Source organism: Nycticebus coucang, chromosome 24, assembly GCF_027406575.1.
Source record: "Nycticebus coucang isolate mNycCou1 chromosome 24, mNycCou1.pri, whole genome shotgun sequence".
In the NCBI taxonomy this organism is placed as follows: Eukaryota; Metazoa; Chordata; class Mammalia; order Primates; family Lorisidae; genus Nycticebus; species Nycticebus coucang.
Window position 1 is genome coordinate 14,950,719 of NC_069803.1, and position 15,535 is coordinate 14,966,253.

Genomic DNA, 15,535 nt, shown 5'->3' on the forward strand with positions numbered 1-15,535 from the left:
AGTTTAAATCTTTTATCCAGTGAGACTCTATCTTAGTTAATGGTGAAAGGTGTGGGTCTAGTTTCAATCTTCTACAGTTTGCCAGCCAGTTTACCCAGCACCATTTGTTAAATAGGGAATATTTTCCCCTCTGAATGTTTTTAATTGGCTTGTCACATATCAAATAATGGTAAGCAGCTGGATTCATCTCTTGATTCTCTGTTCTGTTCCAGACATCTACTTCTCTGCTTTTGTGCCAGTACCATGCTGTTTTGATCACTATCGATTTATAGTACAGTCTTGGGTCTGGTAGCGTGATTCCTCCTGCTTTGTTTATATTGCTGAGTAATGTTTTGGCTATTTGAATTTTTTTCTGATTCCATATAAAACGAAGTATTATTTTTTCAAGATCTTTAAAATATGACAATGGAGCTTTAATAGGAATTGCATTAAAATTATATATTGCTTTGGGCAGTATGGACATTTTAACAATGTTGATTCTTCCCAGCCATGAGCATGGTATGTTTTTCCATCTGTTAACATCTTCAGCTATTTCTTTTCTTAAGGTTTCATAGTTCTCTTTGTATAGATCTTTCACATCCTTTGTTAGGTATACTCCCAAATATTTCATCTTCTTTGGCACTACTGTGAAAGGAATAGAGCCCTTGACTGTTTGTTCGGCTTGGTTATTTTTGGTATATATAAAGGCTACAGATTTATGGGTGTTGATTTTGTAGCCTGAGACATTGATGTATTCCTTGATCACTTCTAAAAGTTTTGTAGTAGAATCCCTAGTGTTTTCCAGATATACGATCATATCATCTGCGAGGAGTGAAAGTTTGATCTCTTCTGACCCTATGTGGATACCCTTGATCGCCTTTTCTTCCCTAATTGCAATGGCTAAAACTTCCATTACAATATTAAAGAGCAATGGAGATTATGGGCAACCTTGCCTGGTTCCTGATCTAAGTGGAAATGATTTCAATTTGATTCCATTCAATATGATATTGGCTGTGGGTTTGCTGTAGATGGCCTCTATTAGTTTAAGAAATGTCCCTTCTATACCGATTTTCTTAAGTGTTCTGATCATGAAGGGATGCTGGATATTATCAAAAGCTTTTTCTGCATCAATTGAAAGAATCATATGGTCCTTATTTTTCAGTTTGTTTATGTGTTGAATTACATTTATAGATTTACGTATATTGAACCAGCCTTGAGACCCTGGGATAAATCCCACTTGGTCATGGTATATAATTTTTTTTGATGTGTTGTTGGATTCTGTTTGTTAGGCTCTTACTGAGTATTTTAGCATCAATATTCATTAGTGATATTGGTCTATAATTTTCTTTTCTTGTTGGGTCTTTCCCTGGGTTGGGGATCAAGGTGATGTTTGCTTCGTAGAATGTGTTGGGTAATATTCCTTCTTTTTCAATATTTTGGAAGAGGTTTAGTAGTATAGGTACTAGTTCTTCTTTAAAGGTTTGGTAGAATTCTGATGTAAAGCCATTTGGTCCTGGGCTTTTCTTTTTAGGGAGATTTTGTATAGTTGATGCTATTTGAGAACTTGATATAGGCCTGTTCAACATTTCCACTTCATTCTGGCTAAGTCTTGGTCGGTGGTGTACTTCCAGGTATTGGTTGATTTCTTTCAGATTTTCATATTTCTGAGAGTAGAGTTTCTTGTAGTATTCATTAAGGATTTTTTGAATTTCTGAGGGATCTGTTGTTATTTCATCTTTACTATTTCTGATTGATGAAATTAGAGATTTTACTCTTTTTTTCCTGGTTAGATGGCCAAAGGTTTACCTATTTTATTGATCTTTTCAAAAAATCAACTTTTGGATTTATTGATTTGTTGTATAATTCTTTTGTTTTCAATTTCATTTAGTTCTGCTCTGATTTGGTTATTTCTTTTCTTCTGCTGGGTTTGGGGTTGGAGTGTTCTTCCTTCTCCAGTTGCTTGAGATGTCCCATTAAGTTATTAATTTCCTCTCTTTCTGTTTTCTTGAGGAAGGCTTGCAGTGCTATAAATTTCCCTCTTAGGACTGCCTTTGCAGTATCCCAGAAGTTCTGGTAATTCATGTCTTGATTGTTGTTTTGTTCCAAAAATTTGGTGATTTCCTTCTTAATCTCATCTATAACCCATGTATCCTTCAGCATAAGGTTGTTTAGCTTCCATGTTTTTGTATGGGCATGCAGGTTCCTGTTTTTATTGAGTTCAACTTTTATTCCATGATGGTCTGAGAAGATACAAGGAATAATTTCTGTTTTTTTTAATTTGCTGAGGTTAGATTTGTGGCCTAGGATGTGGTCGATTTTGGAGTATGTTCTGTGGTCTGATGAGAAGAATGTGTATTCAGTTTTGTTGGGATGAAATGTCCTGTAGATGTCTGTTAAGTCCAGTTGTTGAATGGTTGAGTTTAAATCTAAAATTTCTTTGCTTAGCTTCTTTTTGGAGGATCTATCCAGCACTGCTAAAGGGGTGTTAAAATCTCCAACTACTATGGAAGTGGAGGAAATCAAGTTGCTCATGTCTGTTAGAGTTTCTCTTATAAATTGAGGTGCATTGTGGTTGGGTGTATAAATATTAATAATTGAAATCTCATCATATTGAGTATTACCTTTAACAAATATGAAGTGTTCATCCTTATCCTTAATTATTTTGGTTGGTTTAAAGCCTATTGTGTCTGCGAACAGGATTGCAATGCCTGCTTTTTTCTGCTTTCCATTTGCCTGGAATATAGATGACCATCCCTTCACCTTGAGTCTATATTTGTCTTTTAATGTAAAATGCAATTCTTGTATGCAGCAGATATCTGGCTTGAGTTTTTGTATCCAGTCAGCCAATCTGTGCCTCTTTAGAGGACAGTTTAAACCATTCACATTAATTGAGAATATTGATAAGCCTTTTGAGAGTCCAGTGGACATTTTTAATACTTTTGCGACTGTGGAAGTTGGAATGTGATCAAGATTTTCTGGGTGAGTTTACTTTTGTGGTGGAGGATTACACTGGTATTTATGGAGGATAGGTCTGAAAATATCCTGGAGAGCTGGTTTAGTTATGGCAAATTTCTTCATCATGTGAATGTCATTGAAGTATTTAATTTCTCCGTCATAGATGAAACTCAGTTTAGCTGGGTACAGGATCCTGGGTTGAAAGTTATCTTGTTTTAGGAGATTAAAAGTTGATGACCATCCTCTTCTGGCTTAAAAGTTTTCAGCAGAGAGATCTGCAGTTATTCTAATATTCTTCCCCTTGTAGGTAATGGTTTTCTTTTGTTTGGCAGCTTTCAGAATTTTCTCCTTCATATTAACTTCAGTGAAATTGATTATGATGTATCTGGGGGATGTCTTATTCGGGTTGAGTTGTGCTGGAGTTCTGAAACTGTCTGCTATCTGAATTTCAGAATCTCTTAGCATGTCTGGAAAGTTCTCCTTCATAATCTCATGGAGAAGAGACACTGTGCCTTGTGAAGCCACTTTGTCGCTTTCGGGGATCCCTATAAGACGAATATTGATTTTCTTCGAATTATCCCAGAGCTCTCTGAGAGAGTGATCTGTTTTTACCCTCCATTTCTCATCCTCTTTGAGAGTTTGGGAGTGTTTGAAAACTTCGTCTTCAATGTCAGAAATCCTTTCTTCTGCTTGCTCCATTCTGTTACTGAGGGATTCTACTGTGTTTCTTAAATCTTTGAGGGATGCAACTTCTTGTCTCAATGTGTCAAAATCTTTGGTCATTTGGTCTTTGAATTTGTTGAATTCTTGAGATATCTTTTGATTTATTGCTTGGAACTCTAATTCAATCTTATTTGCTATCCAGATTCTGAATTCAATTTCTGACATCTCAGCTATTTGTTTGTGCATGGGATCTTGTGCTGTGTCTGCCCCATTGATCCTTGGGGGAGTTGATCTACTCTGATTATTCATATTCCCAGAGTTTTTCTATTGATTTTGCCTCATGTTTGATTTTCACCATTGCCTCTGGCTGTCCTCAGAGTTGGGGAGGTGTCTCTCCAAGATTAGATCCCACCAGGATCACTCTATTGTTGCTTGATCTTTGTAGGGAGTGACCCTGTGTAGTTCCTCTGGGGCTGCTCTAGCTAGCGAGTTCTGGTTCTGGAAGCAGCTCCGGCATCTGATACACCCAGATCCAGCAACAGGGCGGGAGGTGGTGCACCCGGTTCTGGGAGTGCCTGGCACCCAGTCACTTTGGCACAGAGAGCCCAATGCTCCAGCAGTCTCTGACCAGGAGAAGGGCTCTGCATAGAGGCAGGGAGGGCTCCAGAGGGCCCGCAGCTACCAGTATCCCTGGCTAGACAAGCTGGGAGGACACAGGAGGGAGGATGCAGGGTTGCACGGCTCCTGTAGTTCTTGGTCAGGGCATGCGGAGGCCCAGTTAGCACGGGGTTGTGGCACAGATCTTATGGAGGTCCGGGCAGCGCCAAGCCCAGGAATTTGAGGTTGCTATGAGCTGTGACACCACAGCACTCTACCCAGGGCAACAGCCCCAGCCTCCAGTGTGCCAAAACCGTCTTACTCTGTTCCTAAGGGTTAAGGCTGTAAGGCAGCTCAGTCCCTGCCTTTAGGCTGCTCAGTCGCTAGGTTACTAGGTCCCACCCGATCCTTGCTCTGGGACCCTGAGGGCGGAGCTTGCCAGGGCAGTTCTCTCACATAATGGCTCCCTGCAGCCCAGCTCAGTGGCTCTGTCTGGGGCCCCAGACAATGCCCAAAGTTCTCCGCACTCCTGCTCAAGCTCTTCCCAAGGCAGTTCAAGTTTTTGGAGTGCCAAGTCCAATAACACTGAAACAGTTCACAGGTAAGGCCTTTCCGCTTTGCAGTCTCACTGCTGCTTGTACTTGCGGTTGCCGACGTGATTAGGTCGATGGCACACATGCAACCACTTGCCAGTTTCCCACTGTTTTTGTCCTCCTCTTTGGGTCTGGAAGTCCCTTGCTGACTCCCTGTATACTCAAAGGGATGATTATAGGCAGATCCCACCAGTCAGAGATGTCTGGAGTCTTATCTCCCCAGATTCACAGTGCCCAGTTGCAGGGAAGCTGTTACTCGGCCGCCATCTTTAATCCAATCCAATTTGCAAGCTTATATACAAAAGTCTCCCTAATTATATTTTTTTCATTTAGTTATTGCAGAATAACTAAAACATTCATGCCTTCCTTTGGATGGAATTTATGATACTGGTGCTGTAATACTGGTTGCCTTATGCTTAGTAGATATATAATGTTTGAATAAGTAAAAATGAGTTATTTATAATGTACAATTTTTTGATATATAAAATTGTATAAAGCATGGGGATAAAGAGAGATTGATAGCTTTTTGTTGTTGTTGTTGTTATTGTTGCAGTTGTCATTGCTATTTAGTAGGCCTGGGCCAGGCTCGAACCAGCCACCCTTGGTATATGTGGCCAGCGCCCTAACTGCTGAGCTATAGGCGCCTAGCCAAGAAAGGGATTCTTGTTAGTTAAAATGTTGAGAAAATGATGGAGTAAAGGGTGAATAATGATCACATGTCCTTTTTAATGAACATTGGAAAAACAAGGCAGTCATACAAGTACTTTGTTCTATTTCTACTTGAACCCATTACTTCACTTAAATACCTTTTAACTGCGACCTTCCAGAATTTCCTGTCCAACAGTATTCTACTGTTTAAAACGCTGTTGGCTGACTGATTTCTTTAACATTTCAGAATGTCCTGTGTCATTTTAATGACTGGGGAGGTTAAGTTTGTTCTCAGCATGGTAAGTAAACAAAGCCAAAGCAGTAGAGAATAATTTTGTATGTTCAAGAGAAACCTCAGACAGGTTTTTGTGATACAGAACATTAAAATAAGACAAAACATGGGGAATTAACATCCTGAAAGTTCTCAAACCTGAAATCAGAATGTCCTATATAAGGAGACAGTCACATTTTGATGTGTTTGTTGAAGCAGCTGACCTCATTTGTGACATGAGAATCCCATGTGGTTTTCCCATGGTCTCTGGCATCCCAGGGATATCAGTGGAAATCACATTTCCTGACCCTTCTTTGATGGTTTTTATCACCTTCCCTAAACATTAATTTAATTCAATCTTACTTACCATAGATTTTGTTTTATAGTAGAATAAGTCATTATAAGGAATTATTTTCTCTGTCTGGGAAAGATGTTCTCATATAAGGGCCAGGATATAGTTTCCCTTTTATCCAGAGATTCTCAAATAAGCATCCTCTCATCTGCACTTTCCCCAACAAGTTTCTTAAAATCAGCTCATTTCCTTTAAAGGATGTGATATCACATTGCATTTTCTGTTGGGGAGCATGTGGTAAGAGAAAAATAACTCCCTGAGTTTTTTTTTTTTTTAATGTAAGCTTTCTTATGAAGTATAACATAACACCAACGTGAAGGGCATGAAAACTTTATGCAGTAATGCATTCATGGAACCACAGCTAGAATAAGAAATACTATTTCCCAGCACTCAAAAGCTTCTCTAAGGCACCTCCCCATAGGTGAGGTGGATAACTGACTGTATTCTGACTTCTATACCCATAGATTGATTTTGCCTCTTTTCCAAGCTTATGTAAATAGCATTTACTCTATTTAAATAGAGTTGGACAGTTCATTCTCTTTTGTACTGGCTCCAAATTCTGTTTGTTGACTCGACTAAGAAGTAATTTGTGCATTTTTATTGCTGACTCATACTCTGTGCTATGAAAATGCAACAATTTATTTTTCCATTCTACCACTGAAGGGGCTTTGATGGCTTCTAATATTTGCCTATAATGGAAAATGCTGTAATAAAAATTGTCGTGTATGTCTTTTGAGAATATACGTACATATTTCTGTGGATATATACCTAGAAGTATAATTTCTGCATCATAGACAGTGGTATACCCAAGCAGGCTTGTGCTGGCTCATAATTGCCAACTGTTTTGGCAGTCTAGTTGTTAAATGTAGCCAATACATTTAAATAAAATACAATACAATAAAAATTACATTATATAACCATATTATTAAATAAGTTTTATTTTAAATGATAGTGCTAAATCCTCAAAATGCTTTGTTTTCTAATTATTTTACTACTGTTTATTATAATATCATCTGTGCACTTGAGGTTATTTGTATGTATTATACCTATATGGTAGAAATATTACATAATGGTGTGCTATTATGCATCGTTTCTCAACTATATATTCGTGAACATCATGTTGATAGCATGACATTGTTTGTAGTAGTAACATTTACACCATGGGAATTAGCAACTACTAAAAAGAAATAGGATTTGTTTCGTTGATTATCAACACTTAAGAAAGATGTGGAGAAAATATGAATAATGCAAATTAAACACAAAATGTACCTATACAATTTTTCAACAAGTTTCAAATATTTAAAAACTATTAACCAATTCAGCAAAGTCTTGCCCACATAATTGACGAGTGAAGTTCCAAAATATATGTTTTTGGTTTCACTTCTGTCTTATTTATTAACCTAAACAAAATATGTTGAAGCTACACTTGGAGAGTCTTTAATATTTATCAGCAAACTACTGGTCAGAAGGTATATTTATATCACGTTTAGTTGTTTGGGGGCCTAATGCAGCCACACACAAACCCTTTCCCCCTCCTAAGACAAAGAGGCAAAGGATCTGGCTAGTCCTGTAATCCCAGCTCGCAGGGAGGCTGAGGCAGCTGGATTGCTTCATCTCAGTAGTTCAAAACCAGCCCAAGCAGGAGACCCATCTCTAAAAATAGTTAGGTGTTGTGGTAGGTGGCTGTAGTCCCAGCTACTTGGGAGGCTGAGGCAAGAGGATCACTGAAGCCCAGGCTTTAGAGGTTGATGTGAGCTATGCAGTACAGTACTCTACAGAGGATAACAAAGTGAGACTCTGTCTCAAAAAAAAAAAAAAAAGGATCTGCCTAGTCTCATCTCTGAGAAGTTTACACCAAAAGACCCTAACTTCACAGGCAAGTTGTGGAATTTGCCCACCCCCTATGGCCCCATATAAAAGTGGTCTCTAACTACCCCTAGGTGCAGACATCACCCTTGCACCGCCCAGGAGGATCATCCCTCCCCTTTCAATACACCTGGGCTGAACATCTCCACTGCTGCCCCCTCTCTGGGCACCATCATTTACACCTTTCATTAGTGGAACGTGCCAAACAGTTTTCTAATTTACATTCCCATCAGTCATCTGTAAGAGCTTCTATTGCTCCTTGTGTACACTAAATTTTTGTTGCAAGTCATTTTTCTCCTTTAATTTTAGTCTTTCTAGTGCTTCTGTAGTGGTATCTTATTGTTTTTGTTTACATCTCCCTAATGACTAATAATGTTGAGCGTCTGTGGCATGTTCGTTATCCACATATGGTGAACAAACTCTTCCTGATTTTGATGATGTATTAGGTTAGCGAACTGTATCATTAGTGTGATTTGGGCTGCGAGTAACAGAAAGCTCCGAACCAACTGGATGAAATATTTTAAAAATCTCTGTTGTCTTAATAAGAATCTGCTCCAGGGAACATAGCTCCATTTTTGGTATAATCAGTATCTACCGGTGCACTTCCGTATGATTCTGCCCTCAATGTGTTTTTGCTTTATCCTCAAGCTGGTAAGAGACAACTATGGTTCCAGGTAGCTTGGCCATAAATAATAATATCCAAAGGAAGAAGCATTGTTCTTTTCTGTAGGTTTCTCCCCACTAGACTTTGTCACTTGCCTTATTGGCCAGAATTATATTGCATGTCTTTGCCTCGATCTGTGAATCAGAGAAACCAAACTGGTTTTTCTCTGTTCGTCTCAATACTTCACTTCTGACAACAGAAGTGTAGGTATTTTTCACCTACGGCAATTTGCTTCAATCCTCTCAACCTCAGCTGGATATCCTACAATTCACATCTATTCCTGCACTAACCCGAGTTAGTGTAGAAACCCACAGCCTAAGTAAGGTTAAGGCTACAAACACCCGCCCCCCCAGCTGTCAGGGTTCAGGCAGCTGTCTGCATTCTCTGTTCTTAGTGTGCTCTTGGCTGAAGAATGACCAGACCCACCAAAGCAAGGCCAGTGTGAAACAAAGTTGAGTGAGGAAGGATGTAGTAGGCTTACAGAGTAAGAGCTTACAGAGCAAGAGCAACATAGAGGCTTAAGAGCAAGATTCAGGTTTATAGAGCACGAGAAAGACACATTTGCCACAGATTACAAATGGGCCCCTAGTCATAATAAAAAGGCCTAGGTAATGGTCAGAAGTCCTGTTTGACACTGTCTGGGTTGGGCCCACCTCTGTGATTCAGAGGTCACCTTGGAACCAGAGTCTTACTGTGCATGCAGCCCTCCCATGAGCCTCTGTGAAAGCCCATTTTGGGGAGAAGGAGGTGAGCCTCAATGTAGATTTAAGCTAATGACATTATAATTAGCTTTAAGGTTGTTTTAGTCACCTTCTATTATAACTTTGCTACTTGGCCATGGATTACAAAGTCCTTTTGCAATTGGCAAGCAAAGTTCTGATTGGTAGATCGGTAGAGTGTTCCCTCCTCCCCAGGTGTGGGCAATTGCTCAGGTCAAGATTAAAGTGGGGCAGTACCAGTCAGGGTGCCTACCCTTTATCCTTCTGCCCTGCCTAACACAACCTCTCTAGACATCAATCATAAATATTATGTCACCAGGTACCCATATTTCTGTTCTTCTTGTCTATAAATCAGAGCTTCTCGCAACTCCCTCCTTGAGTTCAATAATTTGCTAGAGTAGTTTCAGAATCCAGGAAAAACAGTTTACTTACTGTTTGTTTACCAAGGATATTTCAAAGAATACAAAAGAAAAGCCAAATGAAGAGATACATAGGGCAAGGTCGCCTGTAAATCCCAAGTTTATTTGTCAGAAGGCCTGCAATTCTGAAGAACAGTGAAAGTAGCCTCTCCAAGACTTTCTAGTCTTCCATTTCTAAAATCACAGTTTTACTCATAAAAGTTCAAAGCAAAGACCACATTTGTTGCAGGAAGATGAGGCCCAATGCAGAGAAAAAACACTCAACATCGTGTTTAAAAAAGGAAGAGCTTTATTTCAGAGCCATGGCAGACTAGAGTCCAAATTGGCTATGCTTCCCAAGTGGCTCTGTCTGTTCCCTTTTATCCCCAGTCAAGGGCTCTTTGTCCATGGGTACCCTTCTCATTGGTCAGTTTGAATCAAGCTAGAGAAGGCAGGCTTGCAGGCTTGGGCTTTTACAAAGTGAAAACAAGCATTAAATCCCAGGTCCCAGGAAGTTAAGTTTCTACAAATTCCTAACAGCTGAGTTACCAAAGAGAGGACCTCACAGGTGTATCCTTGGAGTCCCCTTGAGAAGACCTCTGTTCTCTTAGACCTTACTTTTTCCGGTGTCCTCTCTCACTATGATGCCAGGGCACTTTATCTAGGGCACAGAGTGAGATTGTCTCAAAAAACAAACAAAAAAGAAAGAAAGAAAAGAAAAATACCCCAATATTGTAAACAGTCACTAGTAAAGGAAATAGAACCACCATGACTGGCTTAAATAAGACTTCATAGACTTAAATACATGATATTGAAGAAATAGGTGCCTACCTAAAAGAATTCCAAAAAGGTGGTGAAGGGAGCCATTGGGTAGGCATTTAACTGTTTCTGTGGCAGACTACCCCTTTGATTGCTCAACATCCAAATATTACCGTCGATGCTTCCAAAGATAATCACACCTATGTGAATTACAATGATTGATTTCTCAAAGGAATACAACTCAATTCTTTTTCAATTCACGTGTCCAGCTCTACTTCTAGTATCTCTGAATATTACGTCTTATGGGTTGCAGATGTATCTTCTCATAATCCAGCATTCTGAACAGAGATTTAGTGGTATAGAAATTACCAAAGAAGTTAAATCAGTTAAACACTCTCTGGCTATTGCTAGCAAATACTGGGATTTCTTCAACACAGTAGTTCTCTTAACAATGTCATAGGAACAGGTTTAATTTATTTTTTATTATTCCATGAGCTAACACCATTTGGCTTTCTTTGCTAAGGGTTACCAATCTTTTGGAAAGACTTGCTCCTCCACTGATTTAATGAACCTCCTAATGCTGCTCCCCACTTTCTGCCACTTCAGTCTGTAGCTGACCAATAATTCCTTCGTGATAGGAGGTTACCAGCCGTGGGGTGGTTCTGACCAGTTTACAGGGAATTCATAGCCAGGCTCTTCATGTCTGCTGCTTCACCTTTTGACAGAAGAGACCCTAAAATTCCACCCTTAGATCATACTAACACCTACTTTTTCTATACATGGATTCCATGTGCATTTGTTACTGGACAAAGAGGGTCCAGCTGTCTGTCACTGTCAGCCAGGGTGCAGAGATGGGGATAGGGCCACCAAACTTTGTCAGAGGCCAGCGATTCTGAGAACAGTGAGAGTAGTCTCTCCAAGACTGTTCTTCCATTTCCAAAATGACAGCTTCATACATCGAGTTTCCAAGGAAAGACCACATTAACTCTTATTTTAAATAGTAATCAGCATAACTCAGTGACTTATTACAACATTTCCAATGCAGATGTCAATGTCCTGAATCAGTCTTTCTAAACTATTCATGATGGGTATCTTTAGTTTGGGAGCTAAATTTACAAAACAATAAGAATGAGAGATAGAAGGTGAAGGTCATGTAGGATCTAAAACTACCAGACCAGCTATGTCATGTCCGTCCTCGCCTAACAGACTCCATTTTATTCTCACCACATATGCTTTCACACACATATCTCCTTTCATAAATATTCATAATCTGCCTATAGTTTGTTAAGTATGTATATTTAACCACTCTGCTGAGCATAAATTTCTGTTCCCATTGCCCCGTCCTTGAAATACCTGCCTCTAGTTTCTGGTCTGTGCTTCCCAGGCTATCAGGTTGGCCACCTTGCAGGCTGCAATCCTTTGTTGGAAATAAAGTTCTTTTTTTTTCCAAATTTATGAGCCTTATCATTCTTTTTTTTTTTTTGAGACAGAGTCTCACTTGGTCACCCTTGGTAGAGTGCCATGGCATTATAGCTCACAGCAACCTCAAACTCTTGGTGAACCTTATCATTCTTCAGTTGACATCTCTTACCCCTATTTTATCTCCCCTTAACTTTCCAGCATCCCTGCCTACATTCAAATGTTCATCTTTATAGCTGGATTATTTGAATTTTTAATATCCTGGCATTTTTAATGACAGAAATAATGGTTGTTTGCTCATATTAACTGCTTGCTTTCTGCCCTGCACTCTTGTTCTCACAGCAATTATTATTATTATTTTTTTAGATAGGGTTTCACTCAGTTGCCCTGGGGTTGAGTGCTATGGCTCCTCAAAATCTTGGGCTCAAGAGATCCTCTTGCCTCAGCCTCCCGAGTAGCTGGGACTACAGGTGCCTGGAGGGGGGCGGGGGGTGTCTCACTCTGGCTCAGGCTGGTCTTGAACCTGTGAGCTCAGGCCATCCACCCACCTGGCCTCCCAGAGTGCTAGGATTACAGCAATTATTAACTGCAAATATGCACTACTTCTTTGTCATGCAAGAAGTGACAGGTCCAAGGTCAGGAGGAGAATCTATGAGTTTGTTTTGTAAAAAGAATGAATTATCCTAAAGAAGTTGCTACTACCTTCTGAAGTTCAGAAGTCTGTTTGCTCCAGGTGTTAACGGAGACTAAAAATGACACAAACTTCCACTTGCCTTACCCCCCACCCCAGCCCTCTGCCTCATCTCTGGGATAAGACAGATCTGATAGACTGCTCTTCATCTTCACCTCTCTCCTCCTCTCACCTGGGGGCTCGCACAGCCCAGGACAGACTCCTGGTGAGCAAGTGGCCTCAGGCAGTTCTCTCCTAGGCACTGAGGAGTTTGGGTCAGGAGTCTGGTGAGAAAGGAGGGAAGGCTTAGAGAGCAGGGGGGTAGTTTCCAGACCTGAGCTGAGCGGCAACCCTCAGGCACCTCACGGGATCATAGATCACTTTGTCTCTCGGCTTAACATAAAAAAGTTGTAGAGAAATTTTGATGTCAGGGAAACCTATGTTAAATCAGAGATCAAAGAGGGCTCATGACAGCCATATCAAACGAAAGATCATATAAACACAATGTTTTAAAAAACAAATAGTTTGGAAATTATCAGAATGATTGATGAGTTTACATCACCATTGAATCATTTGGCAAGCAGTTTTTTTGGGGGGGGTTATTATTATTTTTTTTTTTTTGAGACAGAGTCTCACTTGGTCACCCTTGGTAGAGTGCCATGGCGTCTTATCTCACAGCAACCTCAAACTCTTGGGTTCAAGTGATTGTCTTGCCTCAGCCTCCCAAGTAGCTGGGACTACAGGCACCCGGCTATTTTTAGAGACAGCGTCTCACTCTGGCTCAGGCTGGTCTTGAACCTGTGAGCTCAGGCAATCCATGTACCTTAGCCTCCCAAGTGCTGGGATTACAGGCGTGAACCACTTTGCCCAGCCTTTTTGGCAAGGAGTTTTTTATAAAATTTAGTTTTTGTAGAGACTGTAAAGAAATAAATTATTACGGTTTTAAATTTATACTATATATATCCATGTATATATTAATTTATTAGTTATTAAATATTTTTAATACTGTCTTCAGCCAAAAGTCTAAGTTGCCAATGAAAACATTTCCCTGACTCTTTCCAAGGCATGAATCTTCAATGGATGATGGAAGTTTCATTATTGCTGCTTCATTTATGCTTGTATCTAAGATATTTTATGATTCCAGCCAATAAAAAATATCAAAAGAGAACGAAAGTAACAAAGGTATTTTATCTAGCCATAGGGCCTTCCAATCTTGAGAGTTGGTGTTTCCCTTATTTTAACAAGTCACCAAAAGAAACCAGAAAAACAGAGCCTGTGAAGGTGTCCAAGAGACTGAACACACTGGCCAGGCCTTAAGAGAGCTGAGCAGATCTGTGCTGCTGAACCACAGTTATGGCCAACATGTGTAAGTGACCTCATGCTTTGATCCCATAGTGGTGACACTGCTCATAACTTGGCATGTTAGCCTGCTTGGCTGCTGTAACAACATACCTGAGACTGGGAGATTTATAAAGAATAGAATCGTACTTTCTCTCAGTTCTGGAGGCTGGGAGGTCTCAGATCAAGGAGCTGGCAGATTCCTTGTTTGATGAGAGTCTGATCTCTCCTTCCAAGATGGCACTTTGTTACTACATGCCCTGGAGGGGAGGAACCCCGTGTCCTCACATGGTGAAAGAGACGGAAGGGCAAAAGGGCCAAACTCCTTCCATCAAGCCCTTTTATGCTGGCATGAACCTATTCGTGAGGTGGAGCCCTTAGGACCTAAGCACCTCATCCGGGGCCCTACCGCCCCGCGCTGTCACATTGGGAATTAAGTTTCTTACACATGACTTTTTGGGGACACATTCAGACCATCACACTCAGTAGGGAAGAGGAAAAGAAGAAAGGGGAGAGGCAGAGGTCATCAGACCTGTCTGAAAGTCACATACTCCTTCCTCACTCCCATTTATTGCATATTTTTCCTCACCACCTCCTTTTTCTGAATCATAGAATGATAAGGTTCAAGTCTTGGGAAATGTGGCACATGGGAGAGTCGTCCACATCTCTGAGGGCCTAAGCAGCATAATGAGGATGAGGTGGCTGGAATAGATGATCTCTATTTGAACTGGTTCAAACCATTGACTTAGTGTGGCACACACTGGAATTGTTAGGCACATTGGTCTCTGATGAGACAAGATGAGAGCATTGGCCTAATTTTAGGTACGCAGAAAGTGAACCTTAGAGGGATGAAGTGACCTGCTTAAGGGTCCAAGTGAGTTAGTAGGAGAAGAGTTCACTGAGTCTAGAAAGCTAATTCTCAGCTCCTCAGCAAGTCCTCGTCCCGCTCTACCACTCCTGGTGGCTGTTTTTACCGTTTCCCCAAAAATAAGACAGTGTTATTTTAAGGTGTGCTCCCAAAGATGCGCTAGGTCTTATTTTCAGGGGACGTCTTATCTTTCCTGTAAGTAGGTCTTATTTTTGGAGGATGTCTTATATTCGGGGAAACAGGGTATTATCCGTGACGCTGGAGATACTAGACTGTGTGACACACAGTGAAGTTGGTGTCACACCTATTCTGTTGACTGCAGTACAACCAAAGGACCTTAACACTTTGACCCATAATGAATTTTGCATTATATGGGACAGAAATTGTCACTCATACTAGCTTGGGGTGGGACTGGGGTGGAGAATGCAAATGTATTGGGTGGAGTAAAGATGGGCTCAGAAATGATTGGACAGGGGGCTCACATGTCATCCAGTTGTGTCTCCACTTGCTGCCTCTGCTTCTGACTGTGTCTTGGTTTGTTTCCCTCCCACCTTCCCTCTGCTTTCTCTAAGCTGTAGCAGACTTGGCAGGGGACATCACCCAGGCTCAATAAGTCATATAGGTAAGGGATCCTCTCTGATGTTCTTTTCTAAAAGAAATGTTCCCATAAAGTTTTCTGATTACCATGACCTCGGACACAAGGCCATTTCCCCACAAAGATCACAGCAACTGGGAAGATATGAATTACGATGGGGGCTGCCCACAGAAAGGTGTTT